This window comes from Magnolia sinica, chromosome 7, assembly GCF_029962835.1.
Source record: "Magnolia sinica isolate HGM2019 chromosome 7, MsV1, whole genome shotgun sequence".
Classification (NCBI taxonomy): Eukaryota; Viridiplantae; Streptophyta; class Magnoliopsida; order Magnoliales; family Magnoliaceae; genus Magnolia; species Magnolia sinica.
Genome location: NC_080579.1, coordinates 15421815 through 15439841, shown reverse-complemented (window position 1 = coordinate 15439841; position 18027 = coordinate 15421815). Strand labels below are relative to the sequence as shown.

General features: G+C 41.1%; 1 protein-coding gene across 12 annotated transcripts in view; it reads right to left on the bottom strand.

Moving 5' to 3' along the window:
• LOC131251126 (probable serine/threonine protein kinase IRE) overlaps nucleotides 1–18027 on the bottom strand; it is a 77642-nt gene that overhangs the window by 38449 nt on the left and 21166 nt on the right. The gene's annotated exons all lie outside the window — the stretch shown is intronic.

The window sequence follows — 18027 nt, the reverse complement described above, 5'->3', positions numbered from 1 at the left end:
AAAGAACTTCATTAAAACATAACAGCATCAACTACAGTCAGAAAAAAAAAAAAAAAAGTGGCTCATGATCAATGCAGAGTGAATAAAACAAAAGGTCAAACTAGTCATGATGTGGCATGCTGGTGACATCTCTGGTACATGAAGCAGAAGAAAAAACAAGACACTGGAAGAAAATTGTAAAACGTAGTGAATTAAATTAGTGAAAAGAACAAAGACATCTTTGAATGGAACCGTGCATCAAGCAAGTGCACATACAGTTAGCATGTGTGGATGCAGAAAGTTTGTGGAAGATCCAAGTCGTTCAACAGGTAGGCTGACCTTTTATGTGTCATAAGTTATGCGATCCAAGTTGTTCAAAATATATGTGATCACATATGTGCACAGCCATATGCAATCGCGTATGCAATTTGACAACATTGGTCATAACCAAGGTATTGCATAACGGTAATGGCCAGCATATCGTCCTGCTTGGCGGCCGACACGATATGGCTCTGTCACAATCATAATTTTTCTCTTGGGAAATATCTTTTTAAAAAAAATTTGGAACCCCCCCCCCCCCCCCCCCCCCCAAAAAAAATAAATAAATAAATAAAATAAAATAAATAAAAAAAGTGAGGATCCCAAGTATGTATTCTTTTTTGGCTTTGAACATGTATTTGATGTTGTAATAGACCATTCTTTGGTAAAATGTTGTTTGTTGGGCTGCTTGAGTACTAAGTACTTGACAGACTCTAAAATTTCAACATGTAAGATTTTAAATATACAATATCATTACATAATTACAATTTTTTTTTTTTTTTTGAGAATTGACGAGAATATATTAAGAAACAGAAGAAGGATACGAAGCTAAAAAATAGGAAGAACAAAGGAAACAGCAAAAAGAAGAAAAATAAGAAGAGGACTAGCGCTGAGATAGCGCTTGCCGCTAAGCAAAAAGAGTCATAAAGTCGACTTCCCTTAACGCATCCGAATAAGTGGCCCATTCAATCACTAGATTAAGAGCTTTGAAGGAGACTGACTCAGCTGAGGAGGAACAGTTTCTCAAACACCTATCGTTTCTCTCAAGCCAGAGGGACCACCAAATGGCGAGGATTGACATTCTCCAGATCTGAGTCTTCAACTTCCCAAGCTTGATACCATGCCAAGCCTTAAGGTGGAGGTCCACAGAGCCGGAAATGCAGCAGTGAACATTAAACCGCCCAGCAAAATCAGCCCATAAAACCAAAACGAAAGGATAATGAAGCATTAGATGGTCGATGGACTCCACGTTCTTCATGCAGCAAAGACAAATGTTGGGGAGAACCATTCCTCTTTTACTCAGATTGTCGATCGTGAGAATTCTCCTGTTAGCGACCAGCCATGCAAAAGTGACTACCTTGGGGGGGGGGGGGGGGGGGTTGGTTTGGATAGAACCAAACATGGGCAAAAGGGGAATCTGATGATGCCGGCTGGAGAGAGCAGAGATGGGAGAAGAAAGATCTCACAGAGAAGGAGGAGGACTTATCTTTCTTCCATATAATTCTGTCGTTATCTTCAGGGTTGGGATAAGCGTAGGAGACGCGTTCGAGGAGATTTGCGAAAACAGGAATCTCCCAATCCTCAAGGTTCCTTCTGCAGTAGATATTCCACACCAATTTACCTTGAATAAAAGAGAAACAGTCAGCCACCATTATATCCTGATTGGGGGACAACCGAAAGATAGGCTAGAATACGTCTTTAAGAGGGGCATCCCAAATCCAGCTGTCTTTCCAAAAGCAGGTCCTATCCCCTTTACCTATCTCGAAACCGATACCCTTTAAGACCTCATCTTTAAGGCGTAGAATACCCTTCCAAATCGTAGAGGCCCTATAGGAAGACGAGGGATTGGTCCACCACCCCCCTATGGAACTACCGTATTTGCATTTAATGACTAAATTCCACAGACTGTTCTGCTCCGAGCCAAGCCTCCAGATCCATTTGCCAAGCAAAGCCCTATTCATCTGCTTGAGGTCTCTAATACCTAAGCCACCTTCAGAAATATGCTTGCAGAGTTGCTTCCAATCCAAAAGATGGAACCTCTTCATGTCTTCTTTGCCATGCCATAAGAAGTCGCGCCTGATTTTGTCGATAGTATTGAGGACAACAGAAGGGCAATTGTACAGCGACATAAAATAGACTGGGAGATTGGAGAGGGCAGATTTAATGAGAGTCAAGCGACCCCCTAACGAGAGATAACAACTTCGCCATTTAGCGAGAAACCTCTCGAATCGAATCTGAGGATGACCTTGCTCCATACCGATTACGAGGGAGTGTCGATGCCTAAAGGGAGCCCAACAAAAGACGAAGGAAAAGAGGCCGCACTACACGTGAAACGCTTCACATAAAGGAGAAGTTACTCTTCATCTAGGTTAACCCCAAAAATCTTAGACTTTGCCATGTTAACTCTCAGGCCAGAAACCACTTCGAAGCAGCGGATGGCAGTTCGGAGATTGTCCATCTTGGAATGGGACGCTTCAAAGAAAATGAAGATGTCATTTGCAAATTGGACGTGCGATAACGGACTATTCATACCTTCAACGCTGATGCCGCATAGAATATCTTCAGACTGGCCTTTGTGGAGCATCCTGGATAGGGCCTCTCCAACAATGAGAAAGAGGAAGGGGGAGAGAGGGTCACCCTGTCTTAAGCCCCTTTCGCTCTTAAAAAAGCCTTTCGGGGTACCATTGAGAAGAACCGAAAAGTAAGAGGACCCAATGCAAGCCGCGATCCATCTGATCCACCTGTCCCCGAACCCCATCCGCCTCAACAAGCAGAGCAGAAAGGACCAACCAACATGGTCGTAAGCCTTTTCAACATCCAAACTACAGAAAATACTTTTCGAACCCGATTTGAAAGCCGAGTGAAAAGTTTCATTGGCGATAAAGGCCCAGTCAATAATCTGTCTGCCAGGGATGAAAGCACATTGATTGGGGGAAATAACAGATCCAATCACCATCTTGAGCGGGGAAGCCAGCAACTTTGCAAGGATTTTGTAAGGCCCTCCAATCAAACTGATAGGACGAAAGTCGTTGAAGGAGGCAGCCCCAGCGATTTTAGGGATGAGAGCGATAAAAGAAGATCTGAGGTCCTTTGAAATTCTGCCTCTATCATGAAGTTCGGATAGGAACAGCAAAAAATCCTCTTTGATGATGTCCCAGAAATGGTGAAAAAACCGGATAGGGAATCCATCAGGACCAGGAGCCTTGTCTCCTTGAAGAGAATCAATCGCAACTTTGGTTTCTTCCTCGGTGAAAGGGGTTTCCAACGAACTAGCTTCAGACGGCGAGAGGGAGGGGAAATGGAGATTGTCGAGACGGGGCCGGTCCCACTGATCACCTTTGAGAAGACTGCTAAAGTGTGCAATTGCCTCAGATTCAATCAAGACTTTACGAGTACCATTGATAACAATATTGGTGATCCTGTTGACACTAATACTAGCCAATCGGTGAAAGAATTTCGTGTTTTTGTCACCTTCTTTGATCCACTTAGCACGGGATTTTTGCTTCCAAGAAATCTCCTTTTCACGCACTCTCGCGGACAAATTCTGAATAAGCTGAATTCTTCTTGCCCTTGTTTCTGACGACATTATAGTCTCTTTGGCTTGCGAGTCGATGGACTGAATTTCAGAAATAATTGATTCCGTCTCTCCTTCTCTGATCAGCCACTCTGACTGCTTCCACTGCTTAAGCTTATATTTTAAGGATCAGAGTTTGGAACTGAGACTATGATCGGCAAAGCCTTTGACCTGGAAGCTGCCCCACCAATCGGAAACCAACTTGGAGAAGCCCGAGATTTTGAGCCAAGAAATGTCGAACTTAAACGGCTTAGGACCCCAATTCGATACCTCAATAGATAGGATGATCGACCAGTGATCAGAAGTAGTGCGGGGGAGAATAGATTGCAAGGCTAGGGGGAAGAGATCTGACCATTCAGGAGAAATGAGGAAGCGATCCAACCTAGACAGCAACGGGACAGAACGCCAGTTTTTCCAGGTGAACCGCGCTCCAAGCAGGGGGAGGTCGAGGAGATTATTATCATCAATCCAATCAGAAAAGGCTTTCATTGTTGGTTTCGGTCTCGAGGAGGGAAACTTTTCGGCAGTGTATCTAATGGTGTTGAAGTCCCCTACAAAACAACACGGGCTCGGGAATTTATTCCTCTCAGCTTCAACCGTAGGGCCGTAAACAAAAGAAATAAGAACGGAGATGCCTGCGGCAGTGTCCTTGAGAATAACCAAGATGGAGAATCTCCCAGACCACCATTGCTTCATAACCCAACAATCTAATAACCAGGCGATCAGAATACCACCTGCCTCAGCGATAGCATCAAGAGATACCCAATTGGTATCATTGTCCTTCCAGATGGATCGCATGATTATCGAACTGTTGAACCTTCATTTCTTGAAGATAGACAATATAAGGCTTATATCTACTGCAAGAGTCCTTAATAAGCGCTCTCTTCTGCTTAGAGCCCACACCACGCACATTCCACGACATAATCTTCATAGAAGCACTGAACTGCCTTGGTCGTCCTGACGCCCGGCTTCAGAAAATATGGAAGCTGGAATATCCAAAGATGATTCGACGCATTGGAGCTCTCTGGAGCTGCACGATCTGGAGGGACGTTTTCTGGCCCTACATGATTTACAAGAACGTTTTCTAGGGGTGCTATGCACAGACATTGGTCTCCCTCTTAATTCAACACAATGGAACAAGGCAATGTAATCTTCGGGACAATCCCTGAAGGAGAGACCTAACTTCCTGCCCACATGGTTCATGGCATCCCTAATCCACTTCTTGTTATGGATGGAATCTGCGAGCTTTACCCTACTTACTTCTGCAATCTTCTGAATATCGAAAGCATCTTCCTGAATTTTTGAGTGCCCATCTCTAATTTGGAGAGGCTTTGCGTCGATGACATCCTCTCTCGGCCCTTGTTGAAACAAGGTGATAAGGAGCTGGTCTGACCATTTAGAGATAACTGACGAGTGGGACGGCGAATTGCAAGACGGCTGATACTAGGAGTCTGAGAGATCTTCTTCGTCTGAATAGCCCTTTGAAGAGGGGTCGAAAGGGACCAAATCGAGGCTTAGCGAGGCGTTGGGGTGGTGGGGAATATCGAGAGAGTTAGGATGGGGCAGGAGAAAGGCCCAGAAGTTCCGATGAAGAGGGACTGAGAAAATCCTGTCGTCGCCGCGGGAAGCAGAAATGAGGGGGAGGTTAAGGTCTAGAGGGTGAGGGAAAGGTAGATTAGGCGATGAAGGGAGAGGTTGATTGGGTGGAGGGTAGAAGGCTTGGATTGGCGATGGGGGTGGGGCTAGGATAGGATTTAGAGAGGTCTCTAGGTCGGGAGGATCCAGGCTATGAGAGTGAAGACCGACCCTGGAGAGGATTGGAACTGGTTCGAAGAGTAGCTGATGGCACCCGATGGGTAGGCGCCACTTGGCACAGATGGAGAGCCGGTCCAGAAGGCTCGGTAGGTAGAGAACTAGCTTCGGAAAAAGTATCAGGGTCCAAACCTAACCAAACGCACAATGGAGGGCATGTGGGATCGCCATCTGACGACCGATCGAGAGCTACAGGCCGGGGTTCAGACGGTGATGAATGCTCCTGGTTGCGTGTCGCCCTTCCCATAAGGCAACAGTCGCCTTCAATGTCTCGAGAGAGCAGGCTCACCTGACAAGAACCCGGACGTGGCGCCATCTCCGTCGCTGGCTGAGGACCTGCCTCGGAGTTAGAGTGTTCCAGTAGGCAACGTGCCGCACGCGGGAGAGAGGACTCGGAAGTCGATACACTCTCGGGTAGACGAATGCTACGTGTAGGGCTAAGACGAGGACAGCTGTTCGGCGCATTAATGGATCCTGCAACAATGCAGGAGTCGTTGATCGGTGCTTCGCGAGAGCATGGAACCTATGCACCGTCTTCCTTCTACAAACCCGAGGATGCGAAGGTGGGATCTTCACGCAGTTTCCAGAAATCACCCCATCTTGGAGCGTAAGAGCCCATCAACTCCACTTGCAGAGGTAGGAAGATTCTTCTGTAACAAACCTTGACTGTGATCTGCTGAGGGAGGAGGCTTCCCTTATGCTTCCTGATCCTGATTCTACAAACTGCCATTTCTTCCCCGTTCTCTGTCTTCGGATCAATTTCAATGAATGATCCTATGAGAGAGGCTACGGAGATGAAGAAATCCTCTATCCATAACTCTAAGGTGGGATCTTCACGCAGTTTCCAAAAATCACCCCATTACATAATTACAATTATGAGCCCACATATGAGTAATGAATCCAATAATGAGTTGATGAGACAATTACGCAAACAGATTAAGGCCCAAAATTCATGCAATCCATGGGATCCATCCCACTAATGCATATCCCTAATCATTATACACCATATCCATCAAGAAACTTCAATACCATTATTATGTAGGACCCATGCATGAACCAAATATGATGTGAAATCAAGTAGCAAAATTAAGGTAATTAAAAAAAAAAAAAAAAAAACACTAGACATCAAACTTGCCATTACCATAAAAAATACCAAGAAAACCAAAAGAATATCATGCATAATCCTAGCCTAGGTTACCAAACGTACAAGATTATTAAATAAATGAAACTAAGATCTAATGGATGTAGGGACATCCAGTTAGCATAGGGAAAAGCCTATTTCAAAGTAGAAGACCTAATACTACCTAGGGTGAAATTAGGGTTTAGAAAATTAGGGAAATCTAGGAATTAGGGTTTATGGAATCGAATTAGGTGAAGGGATTAAAGGGTTTAGATGTTAGGATATGGGATTTGAGGTTTAAGATAGAAGGGGTGTAAGGATTTTGAGTTAATTGAAGAATGGGATGAGTTAGAGTTTGGTAATTTGAGAAAATAAGAAAGTTGGGGATTTCTAAGTTTTGGTCTAGGGTTTAGGAAAAGGAAGAAGAGAGTTTTGCTTCAAGGGTGATGGGAAACCAAAGAGGGACAAAGGGTGTCCGTAAGGTCAACACAGGAGATTCACACATGTGGCCGTACGGTCACACGTGTGGCTAGATTTATAAGGGTTTGGGACTTTTAAGATTTGGCTCCTTGATTGGTATGGGAAAGTAGGGTTTAAGAAAGATGAAGATTTGGGGATGGAGAAGATAGAACAACCATGAAGAAATACCTCGAGGAGAATGAATGGATGATGATGTAGGGATAGATGGAGACCTCGCACCAACATTGATGAAGATCGGATTCACACCAATCTCTCTTCCAAATCACATAGAAGTTATCTTCAAGTCTCATGAAAATGGAAGTCGAAGAAGAAAGCAAGAGCTTTTCTCTTCTTCTTTTTTTAAAAAAAATCAAAAAATCCAATGGGCAAGAGGTCACACCTTATAGCTCCAAGAAGTTTCAAAAATTACAAATAACACCCTGTCTTATGAATTTTAATAAAATGGCTCTAATCTAAAGAGAATCTACCAAAATCACTAATAAAGGTGTACAATCATAAAATAATCAAAACTAAATCCTAAAAGATGATAAAATCTAAAAACTAATGTGGATGATCCATGATCAATGGCTCGATCATGTGATCCACGCAATCCAACGGCCCGATCGTCATGTCCCTCCGATCCAACAATCTAGATCACTCCATAAAGCAGCCCATGTGCATCTTCCCAGTATGGGGTTTTCCAGATGCTTGCACATGCACATGGGGTCTTCAACACGATCACAGGTACTCGCATAACCACAGGGAAATCGGTGCGACCCGCCTCCTCCTCTAATACGTACACAAAGGTATACGTGAAGTGATATCTTCATCACATATCATCATCTAGGCCTTATACCAACTACTTGGGGTCAACTACACAAATCTTGTTCATGACCACCATATTCTCAATCAAATCATAGGTCCTCAAGTATTTTCTTACTACATCCACCAACATACTTTTGGGCCTTTCCCGTACCCTCTTAGAGCCTTCAACTTGAACGAAATCACTCCTAACTAGTGCAATTCTTGGTCTCCGTTGCAAATGGAGATACCATGTGAGTCTACTTTTCATCTACTAATTGCCTATTGGTGCTACTCCTAAGTTCCCTCAAATAAATTCACTTCTAATTCTATCCGTCTTGCCACTCATTTCAGCTACACTCATCTTATAAACATGTTATTCCTTGAATGTTCAACATTTTGTTTCATAGAGCCTAGATGGTCTTATAGATCATATAAAATTTCCCCTTTTATTTCACCAGCAAGCACAATGAAACAATACTCTATAGGCACATCTCCACTTCATACATTCAGCTCTAATTCTACGAGCAACGTCATTCTCAATCTCTCTACTCCCCTAAATTATTGATCCAATATATCGAAAATGGTCATTTTGGGGTACTTCTTGGTCTACAATCTTAACTAATTCCTCATTTACACTCCTATTATTACTAAAATTGCATTCCTTGTACTTTGTTTTCTAGAGGAATATATGTATTTTTGTCACTTTTTTGTCTCTTGTGTGTGCATGAACCTTTTACTATGGCATGCAATGTACAATATACCTTTGTCAAAAGTATTGTGGGTTCACACATTTTGGACCTTGGGCCCCTTTAGGCTTTGGTTTGTTCTTTAGTTTTAGTTTAGGCCTAAGTTTGGGCCCATGTGAATGTGTTTTAGTTAGTCCTTAAGTAAGGAGGACAATTTTGCAGTGTTTTCGGTAGCGCTTGTAGCGTAGCATAGCTAAAATGCTACATAGCATATGTAGGTAGCATAACTCCTTGGTAGTGTAAGCTACAGAGCATGTAGTGTAGGTAGCATATGCTACTTGAGATCTCATTAAAAAAAAAAAAAAAAAGTTTTTCTTCTAATGCTAGTTTAACACCTATTTTTAAATGGTGGTGACTCATCCCCATCACACGCACTACATTAGATCAATCCGGACTATCCAAATTGTGGTCCATATCGTGGATAGAGCACTTAGATCAAATCCAGACCATCCAAATTGTGGTCCATATTGTGAATTTGTGATGTTTAAATAAATTTAAAAAGAAAAAAAAAAAAAAAAGAGGTCACACTTGGAGGTGTCTGAAGGTAGAGAGACAGAGACATTTTGCATGGAAATATGTGGTTGATGATCTAGATTCGCTATTAAGATCTCATACGAATTATGCATTTTGTAAATTTTATCATAATTTTGTATTATTTTAATTAAAAAATAGTGAGTATCATGTAACTTACATTATACACCATCAAGGGCCAAACGTCATGTTATACGCTACACGCTATTTAAAACACTGCAATTTTGTAATTTCAACTATAATGAGTCCAGCCCTAATAAAATAAGATGGCAAAATGTGAGGAGGCTTGCATGCAAGCAGTTGTTTCTCCCCTCTTCTTCTCTTTGCCTTTTCTTTTATTTTCTCCATCTTGCTCTTTTCTTCTCTCTAGTTTCTATTAAAATAATCCTTCTTTCCCTATTTCACATCAAAACATGTGAACCCATAATACTTTTAACAACCTTGTTAATATTTAAGAGAGGATGTTAGTCTATTGGGATTAACTACGCAAATACTGCCCTAATCCACCCATTCTCTATCATCCATTCCCTTACCCCGCCCTTTACAAAAAAGAAAAGAAAAAAAAAACGGTAGTAAAGTAGGTTTGTAGAGATGATCGCGTGCACTGCTGATGTCAACAGTGTACAGTGAAACGACCACTTGATGCTGAAATGGGATCTAAAAGGGGATGAATTTATAAGAATATTGGTGTTTTTTTCACAACGTTTGGGTAGTATTTGATGGTATTTTGTTGAAAATAGACATTAAAAAAAAAAAAAAAAAAAAAATCCAGATTTCGTGTGTTTTGGAGATTGTTGTTTCTCTTAGCAATCCCCCAGATCAAACACTACTTTATTTCATTGAGATTCGAAGGAATGATGGTATTATTTATGGAAGAGTGTTGCCATACAACCTAGTTTTTGGGGCCTTCCTGTGTTCTTTAATTGAGCACTTACTTTTTGTTGGTAGTTGATTGAAGTGTTTGGGGTTGTGTACCCCCGGATGTCCACTACAGGGCAGCATGGTGTGTTTTAGTAGTCGTATTCTATTGGTTGTAGTAATTTTGGCTTTTTCCAGGTATCATGGAGAGAACCTCCCCCATCTCCAGTAATGTTGCAAGCTCGTTGATGATTCCAAGGAGAATCATTGTACCTGGTATAGGTGAGCTTCTAGGATGGCAGATTACTTTAGTTAAGTTTGACGGAGAGAACTATTTGGCATCATCCAAATCAGCTTGTATGTTTATTGGAGTATGAAAAAAATTAGGTTACCTGGATAGGACCATTGTGGAACCCAAGAAGTTTGACCTTGGTGTTGGTCATGCTCATTGTGATGTGGGCCATGGGCATACAGATTTAGGTTAAGGTCAGAACCAGTGTATCAAATAGCGTTCGTAGCATAGCGTAGCGTAGCGATTTCGCTACGTAGCGTCAGAAATAGTGTTTTTCCCCTGCAGCGTGCGTCAGAAATAGCGTTTTTCCCCTGTAGCGTGCGCTACGGGGATCATAGCGTACGCTACGGGTATGTAGCATGTAGCACAGGTAGCGTACACTACCCGTTTTGTATTTTTTTTTTTGGTTTTTCCAGTGCAGGAAACAGTGGTGAACTCACACCACAAGCAAACTTAAGTTAAAAAACATAATTCTAAAGGGCTTCCACCCCCAAACCACAGCAGCCGACGCAGCTGCTCTCCCCACCCTTGCATTTGGAGACCCAAAATCTTCTCACAGAGCAGATCTGACACTGCCGACACTGATTCTCTCCCCACCCTTCAATGTTGTGGTCGAAAGTCAGCTGTCAGGCGCAAACCGACGCTGCTGACGTTGCTCCTCCCCACTTTTCAATCGTGAGTTGGAAAAACTACTTCCAGAGGCAAATCGATCGCTGTGGAGCTTCAATATTTACAGTTTTCAGCGATTCAATCTCATCTTGAGACAAAAATAGGTAAGCTCCTTCCTTTTTTTCTTTTTCTTTTTTTCTTCTTCTCCTCTTCCTTCTTCTCCTTCTTCCTCTTCTTCTTCTTCCCCTTCTTCTTCTTCTTCTCGGACTGCTGCGGTTGCGGTCGCAGCCGCGGATTCTTCTTCTTCTTCTTCTTCTTCTTCTTCTTCTTCTCTCTCTCTCTCTCTCTCTCTCTCTCTCTCTCTCTCTCTCTCTCTCTCTCTTCTTTTTCATTTCCGGCATCGGCATCGAAAACGGAATGGACTGACAGCCACGCACTTATTTTTATTTTTATTTTTTTTGTTCTGCAGTGCACGCTGAACAATGTGCTTGCACTATTTTGTTACACGGTCCACTGTAATGTTTATTTTTCATCTAACCTGTTAATTGGGTCACACTGACGTGGATGAAGGGAAAACACACATGTCAGCTTGATCTAATACTTTTGTAGCCCCCAATAAATTTTTAATGGTGGATGTTTAATTATTGTTGTTTCTTATGGTGCGGTCCACCCGAGCTTTGGATTTGCCTCATTTTCGGGCTCATGCCCTAAAATTATTTGGCAAAATGGATGGACGGTGTGGATATAACACATTTATCACAATGGGGCCTAAAAACTTTGACACTTGTGTGCTACACTTCACAATCCGAGTCCCGCCTAATTCGGGCCCTTAAAAAATTGTACACGAGACATGTATTAACTTAAAAATAATACGACCTTATCCATCAACTTCTTACTATTTAATATTTATCATATATATATATATATAAAAAAATTAAAAAATAGAAGTATTGTATAGCTTACGCTACACGCTACGGAGGGTTGAACGCTACGCAACACGCTACCGCTATTTAAAACACTGGTCAGAACAACCTATTCAATGATAAGAGGAATAGACTAGTTTACACTTGTTGTGGTCATCCCAAACATATGAGAGATACTTGTTGGAACTTAGTTGGTCGACCACCAAGGAAGGCCTATGCTGCTACTATTGATGCCATAGGAGTTCGAGATGAATCTCAAAAATATGATTCTTCAAGTGACACTCATAGCTCTCCAACTAATTGTATATCTCCATCATTGTCTAGCACACTTAGAAGTGTGCCACCTCCTCTTATCCAAGTTGTCCTTCCTCATTAGGCATATCAGCATCTGCTCATCTAGTGTCCACCTCTTCTCCTAGTATGTCTTGGATCATTGATTCTAAGCTTCCGATCATATGTCCAGTATGAACTCTCAATTTTTATCTTATTTATTATTGTCCCTATCAGATAGTTATGTTAAAATCGCTGATGATTCTTATACTCGAGTGGGTATGGGAACCATCTCCAAAATTGTCATATAATTTATTATCTATGAGTCTCTTTTTACTAAGTCTCTCGACCTAGTATAACTTTTTACCCATCATTGTCTCATTCAAGGCTTAAAGACTAGACAGAGGGTTGGGGGTGGCCATGGGCGAAGCGGCCTCTTATCTTTTTGAACTAAAGGATGGTGCTAGATCCGCCTACCAAATATTCAATTGTGCTAGATCTAATACTGACCCGATTATGTACTAGCATCGTCGCTTAGGACATTCCAATATCTAATGGTGCATGTGAATTATTATAATATACATGCCAACTTGCTAAACATTGTCACTCTACAGGAAGCTCTAATGAAAATTGAGATACTCCTTTTAATCTTATTCAATCTGATGTGTAGGGCCCCTCTCTTATTCCTTCTGTTTTTGTCCTACAAGTACTATGTCTCATTCATTGATGACTACACTCAAACTACATAAGTCTACCTTAATGAAACAAAACGATGAAGTTTTCTTTATTGTTTAATTTTTTTCATAATCTGGTCACCAATCAGTTCAATGCCAAAATAAAAATATTACTTTCAGATAAGGGGTGAATACATCCCACCAACTTTTGAAACAAAATGACATCGTTAGACCTCTTGTTGATGTAGGACAATTAACCACTTGCTCTAAAAGCTCGAACTGATAGAGCATGGCGAATCAATCCCTTATATCATAGCCTAGGCCCCATATCTCATGGGTTAGGACCTCGGCCAAACTCCCCTCGTGGGCCCCAAATCACATGGGTACCGCCTCACACGGGCCGAGTCTGCCTCACACGGGCCGCCCACCCCAAGTGTGCCCTTGCATCCCACAGGCAACCCCACTCGAGTCTGGTGTGAAAATGCCCCTGCATTAATCACCCCCTGTGAGGAGTCTCGAACACGAGACCTCCCGCTCTGATACCACTTTGATGCTCGACAATTAACCACTTGCTCTAAAAGCTCGAACTGATAGAGCATGGCGAACCAATCCATTATCTCATAGCCCAGGCCCCACATCACATGGGTTAGGACCTCAGCTGAACCCCCCTCATGGGCCTCAAATCACACGGGTACCGCCTCACACGAGTGGGGCCCGCCTCACATGAGCCGCCCGCCTCGCACGAGCCGCCCACCCCGTGTGTGCCCCTGCATCCCACAAGCAACCCCACTCGAGCCCAGTATGAAAATGCCCCTGCATTACTTGTCCTTATCAAAGTGTTTCGTATCCGTTACGACACACCCGTAAAGGTCGATACGTATAGGTAATGGCCATGACCATTACGCAATACAAGGGTGAAACAGGACAGTTGGTTTTTTAGGCCGTATCAGCCGTTACGGTGGTCATAAAGGCCGTTACAGGGCATAACGACCGTTACTCCCGTAAAGGTTGAAAAACGACCGCTTTTTTTTCTATTTAAATAAAAATTTCTCATTTTTTCGCTTTTCTCATTCCAAAAACTCTCCTAGGTCATTTTACAATTGATTTCGACTACTCTTACTGTAGTTTTTAATATTAAAACCATAGATTGAAGGTATTTGAGCGAATAGAACCTCCAAGGGCCATTTTTTTAAAAATTGAAAAAGTAGTATTTATGCCTTTTTCTAGTTTCTAGTTTTAGTGCTTGATTGTGATTTGTAAACATTAGAGATGTATAATAATGTTCACAAATTCACTAGACAGCTTGATACAACACTCTCACCAAAGAGTGGACCATTACACTACCATAAACATGTTCAAAACAAAAAATGAATACATACTTGGAATATTTACATTATTTTGGATTTTCTAGATATTTTTTCGGAAATTTTTGAACAAATCTAAATTTTCAACCGTTATGGGTTAGTAACGGACGTTACGCCCCTGTATCGGTAATGGTGGTGACTGTTACGGCCACCGTTATTGATACGAAATACCTTGGTCCTTATACTCTAGAACAAATTGGGGTAGTTGAAAGCAATGTTTTCCTTATTACAATTGCATGATGTATCACACCCTTCGGATACCGGTACATATCAGTTATCGAATGGGATATGTTGGTTGTATCACGTAATGTATCGTTGTTGTTGGGAAAAATGGGGAAATTAGTTGAAATTTTCAATGAAACTTCAGAGATTGTTAAAAAAGACATCAATTAATGCTTAGAAATCAAAACATTACAAAAAAAAAAAAAGGTGCACAAAATAGGTTTCCTTTGTATGGGGGTCCTAATCTATGCATTGTCTGAACGAACTGAAGCAATTATATTCAAAGTCCATTCATATATTTTATAAATGTAAGAAGACGTGTGTGGAAACATAAACAATACATTCAAAAGAAAAAGTAGAATCACTAGATCAGGTTACATACATGTTTGATTTTGTGTTTGGATGCAAAGATTGCAACTGATTTGCGAGAAATTGGGAAATTTCGATTTTTCCCAATTTTCTGCAATTCGGCCCCATCTCCCCCAAATCTCGAAACTGAAGCTCCAAGTCCATGATTTTTCATGCAAAACATGAACAATCATGGATTTGTAACCATCACCAATTCAACATGATTTACAAAAAAAAAAAAAGAATCGAAAATCGAAAATGCTCACTAGATCGAACTATCACACAGGTAGGATACAAGATATATCATAGGATATATCAGCTAATATTTTCAATACTGAAATCATTAGTTCAGAGAAAGAATAGACAATTTCTTAAAGTGGCGGGTAGCCTTCTTCTCGAAATAAATGTCCCCATGAATCTATTGGCTGATGTTGTCTTAAGTGTTGCCAATTTAATAAATTGCATGCCCATATGTATCCTTCGAGGCAAGACACGCATTCCAGTTTTGCAACTGGAGAAATGCATTTTTTTGCTCCTCGAGATTTTGAATGTGTTTTGTTCATATTCCTCATATGTATCAATTGAGATAAATTGGATGCTAAGGCAGTCAAATGTACCTTTATAGAGGTTATTCTTGTAAACAAAATGGACAAGTGTTACTCCCCAATATAAATTAAATGTCAAGGTAGTCAAATGTACCTTTCTAGGTTATTCTTATAGAACCAAAGCACATAAGTGTTACTCCCTCGGAATCTTAGGCAAAAAGTATGTCTCAATGGATATCAAAGTCTATTGATGCTCTAAAAAAATCTATTGATTTTACTTCTAAGCAGGAGCACTCAGTGTGTCCTTACCGTTTCCGATGTCTGACTTTCCCTTACCTACTCATATTGCTCCTTTGTCTACCTCTCTTTCCTATGAATCTCCTCTTTCACAAGCCGAGGGCATGAAGACGTTTGTTAGAAGAAAACGGATATGCACTTCCCTCTTGACAACCCTCTCCAATCCAATGCTCTAGACGCATGCATGCCTTCTCATGGTGATTCCCTTGATGTTTCCATCACATTAAGCAAAGGCAAGTGATCATGCATTGCCCATCCTCTTGCCAATTTTATTTTGTATTGCTCCAATTCCCCATTTTATTGTGTATTCCTTTCAAATAATGTCTTTGTCTCAGCCTCTTCTAGCACTCACTAGGTTTCATTGCTTCTTGCTGGGAAATGCCATGTTGGATGAGATGAGTGCTCTAGAAAAAACCTAGACAGCGGATCTTGTTCTGTTGCCTCCTGGGAAGAAGGTAGTTGGATATAAATGGATTTTCAATATCAAGCATAAACCCAAGCAAAGTCAAACGATAGAAAGTTCACCTTGTAGCGAAAGCTTTTACTCAGACTCTTAGTATCAACTTTCATAGGACATTTGCTCCTGTCACCGAGTTAAATTTTATATTATGTTACTTTCCTTGGCCATAAATTTTCCATGGCCTCTCCCCCAAGTGGATATCAAAAATGCCTTTCTCCACAAAAATTTGCATGAAGAAGTGTACATGTCTCCTACTCTTGGCTTTCTCCCAACTATGGCGTGTGGATCTCTGTGTAAACTTCACAAGGCAATCTATTTTCTTAAGCAATACCATGGCCTGGTTTGAGCGCTTTCATCATGCACTAGAAAAGTTTGGCTATTCTCAAAGTAATGTCGATCATACACTTAATCAAGCATTCTATGGATCCTTCTATTGTCATTGTCTATGCAGATGATACTATTGCCATGGGAGATGATGTTGTAGCTATATAGTAATTGAAATCACCTCTTGGCATAGAGTTTGACATTAAAGACCTTGACCGTTTTTGCTATTTGTTGGGAACTAGGGTTGCCTGATCTCTGCACAACATTATGATCTCCCAACGGAAGTATACTCTTGACCTTCTTTGATACTGTGGGCTTCTTGGTGCTCGGCCAATGGATACTCTATTGAACAAAATCACCATCTCCAATATGATAACGGCCAGACTCTTCCTGATGTTGGGCATGTGTATCAACGCCTAGTCGACAAACTAATCCATTTGACCATTACTCATCTTAATATTGTTATGCCATCAACATTGTGAGTCAGTTCATGCATGCCCCTTGTACCTATCACTTAGATGTTGTTGATAGCATTTTGAAATTTCTCAAAGGATCTCCAAGGCGTGGTATTCTCTACCTAAGCATGATCATCTTCATATTGAGGCTTATACCAATGTGGATTGGGCAGGATCTTCTGATCGTAGGTCTACCTCTGGTTACTACACCCTGGTTGGGGAGATTCTCATGACATGGAAAATAAGTTGGTTGCGGTGGCCCACTCTAGTGCTAACTGAATATCAGGTTAGGGGTCATGGTTTCTATGAACTATTTCAGTAGAAGACCTTGTTCACCAAGTTGGGTTTTCCAATTTCTTCTCCCATGGCTCTTAATTGTGGTAATCATGTTGGTATCCACATCTCCCTTAACCAGGTTTACCGTGAATGCACCAAAGCACATCAAGGTTATTGCCATTTTATATGGGAAAAGGTGGCGTCGCAATATGTTTGCATGTCCTATTTGAAGTTGGATGATTAAGTTGCAAATTTTAAACCAATGGGATTGGTTAACATCACTTGCCTGTCTTCCAAATTGGTCATGATCAATATCTATGCTCCAAGTTGAGGGGGAGTGTAGAGGAATCTATGTATTTTTGTCTCCTTTTTGTCCCTTGTGTGTGTTTACCTTTTTCTATGGTATAAGTGTACAATATACCCATTAATATTTAAGGAAGAGTGTCAATCTATTGGGACTAACCAGCGTTTGAAATATCAGTATCGTGTTACGTATCGCATCCTTGGGATACAGATACGTATCGGTTATCGCACGGGATATATCGTTTGTATTGGGAAATTTATCGCACTTTTTGGGAAACATTGGGGGAATGGTTGATCTTTTCAATGAAACTTCAAGGATTGTTTAAAAATACCTTCATACACACTTTTAAATCATAACATCTCAAAAAAGAAGTGCACATAATAGGTTTCCTTTGTATAGGGTCCTAAGTTATGCATTGTCTGACTAAACTAATGCAACCATATTCAAATTGAATGCATAACATTTAGAGTGTACGTGATGATCATTTCATCAAACACTCCAAAATACTTCAAAATTAGTCTCAATTAACAACTAGTTGAAGGGAAATTTCGAAAAATAATAATAATAATAATATTTTTTTATTAATTTATAATTTAAAATTATTTTTATTTTTCGAAAATTGACAATGACTCAACAAATCAGCCGATCAGCCCTCATACATGCTTGATTTCATGTTTGGAGTGCAACATTGCAAGCAATTTGGGAGAAATTAGGAAATATTTGAATTTCCCCAATTTCCCCC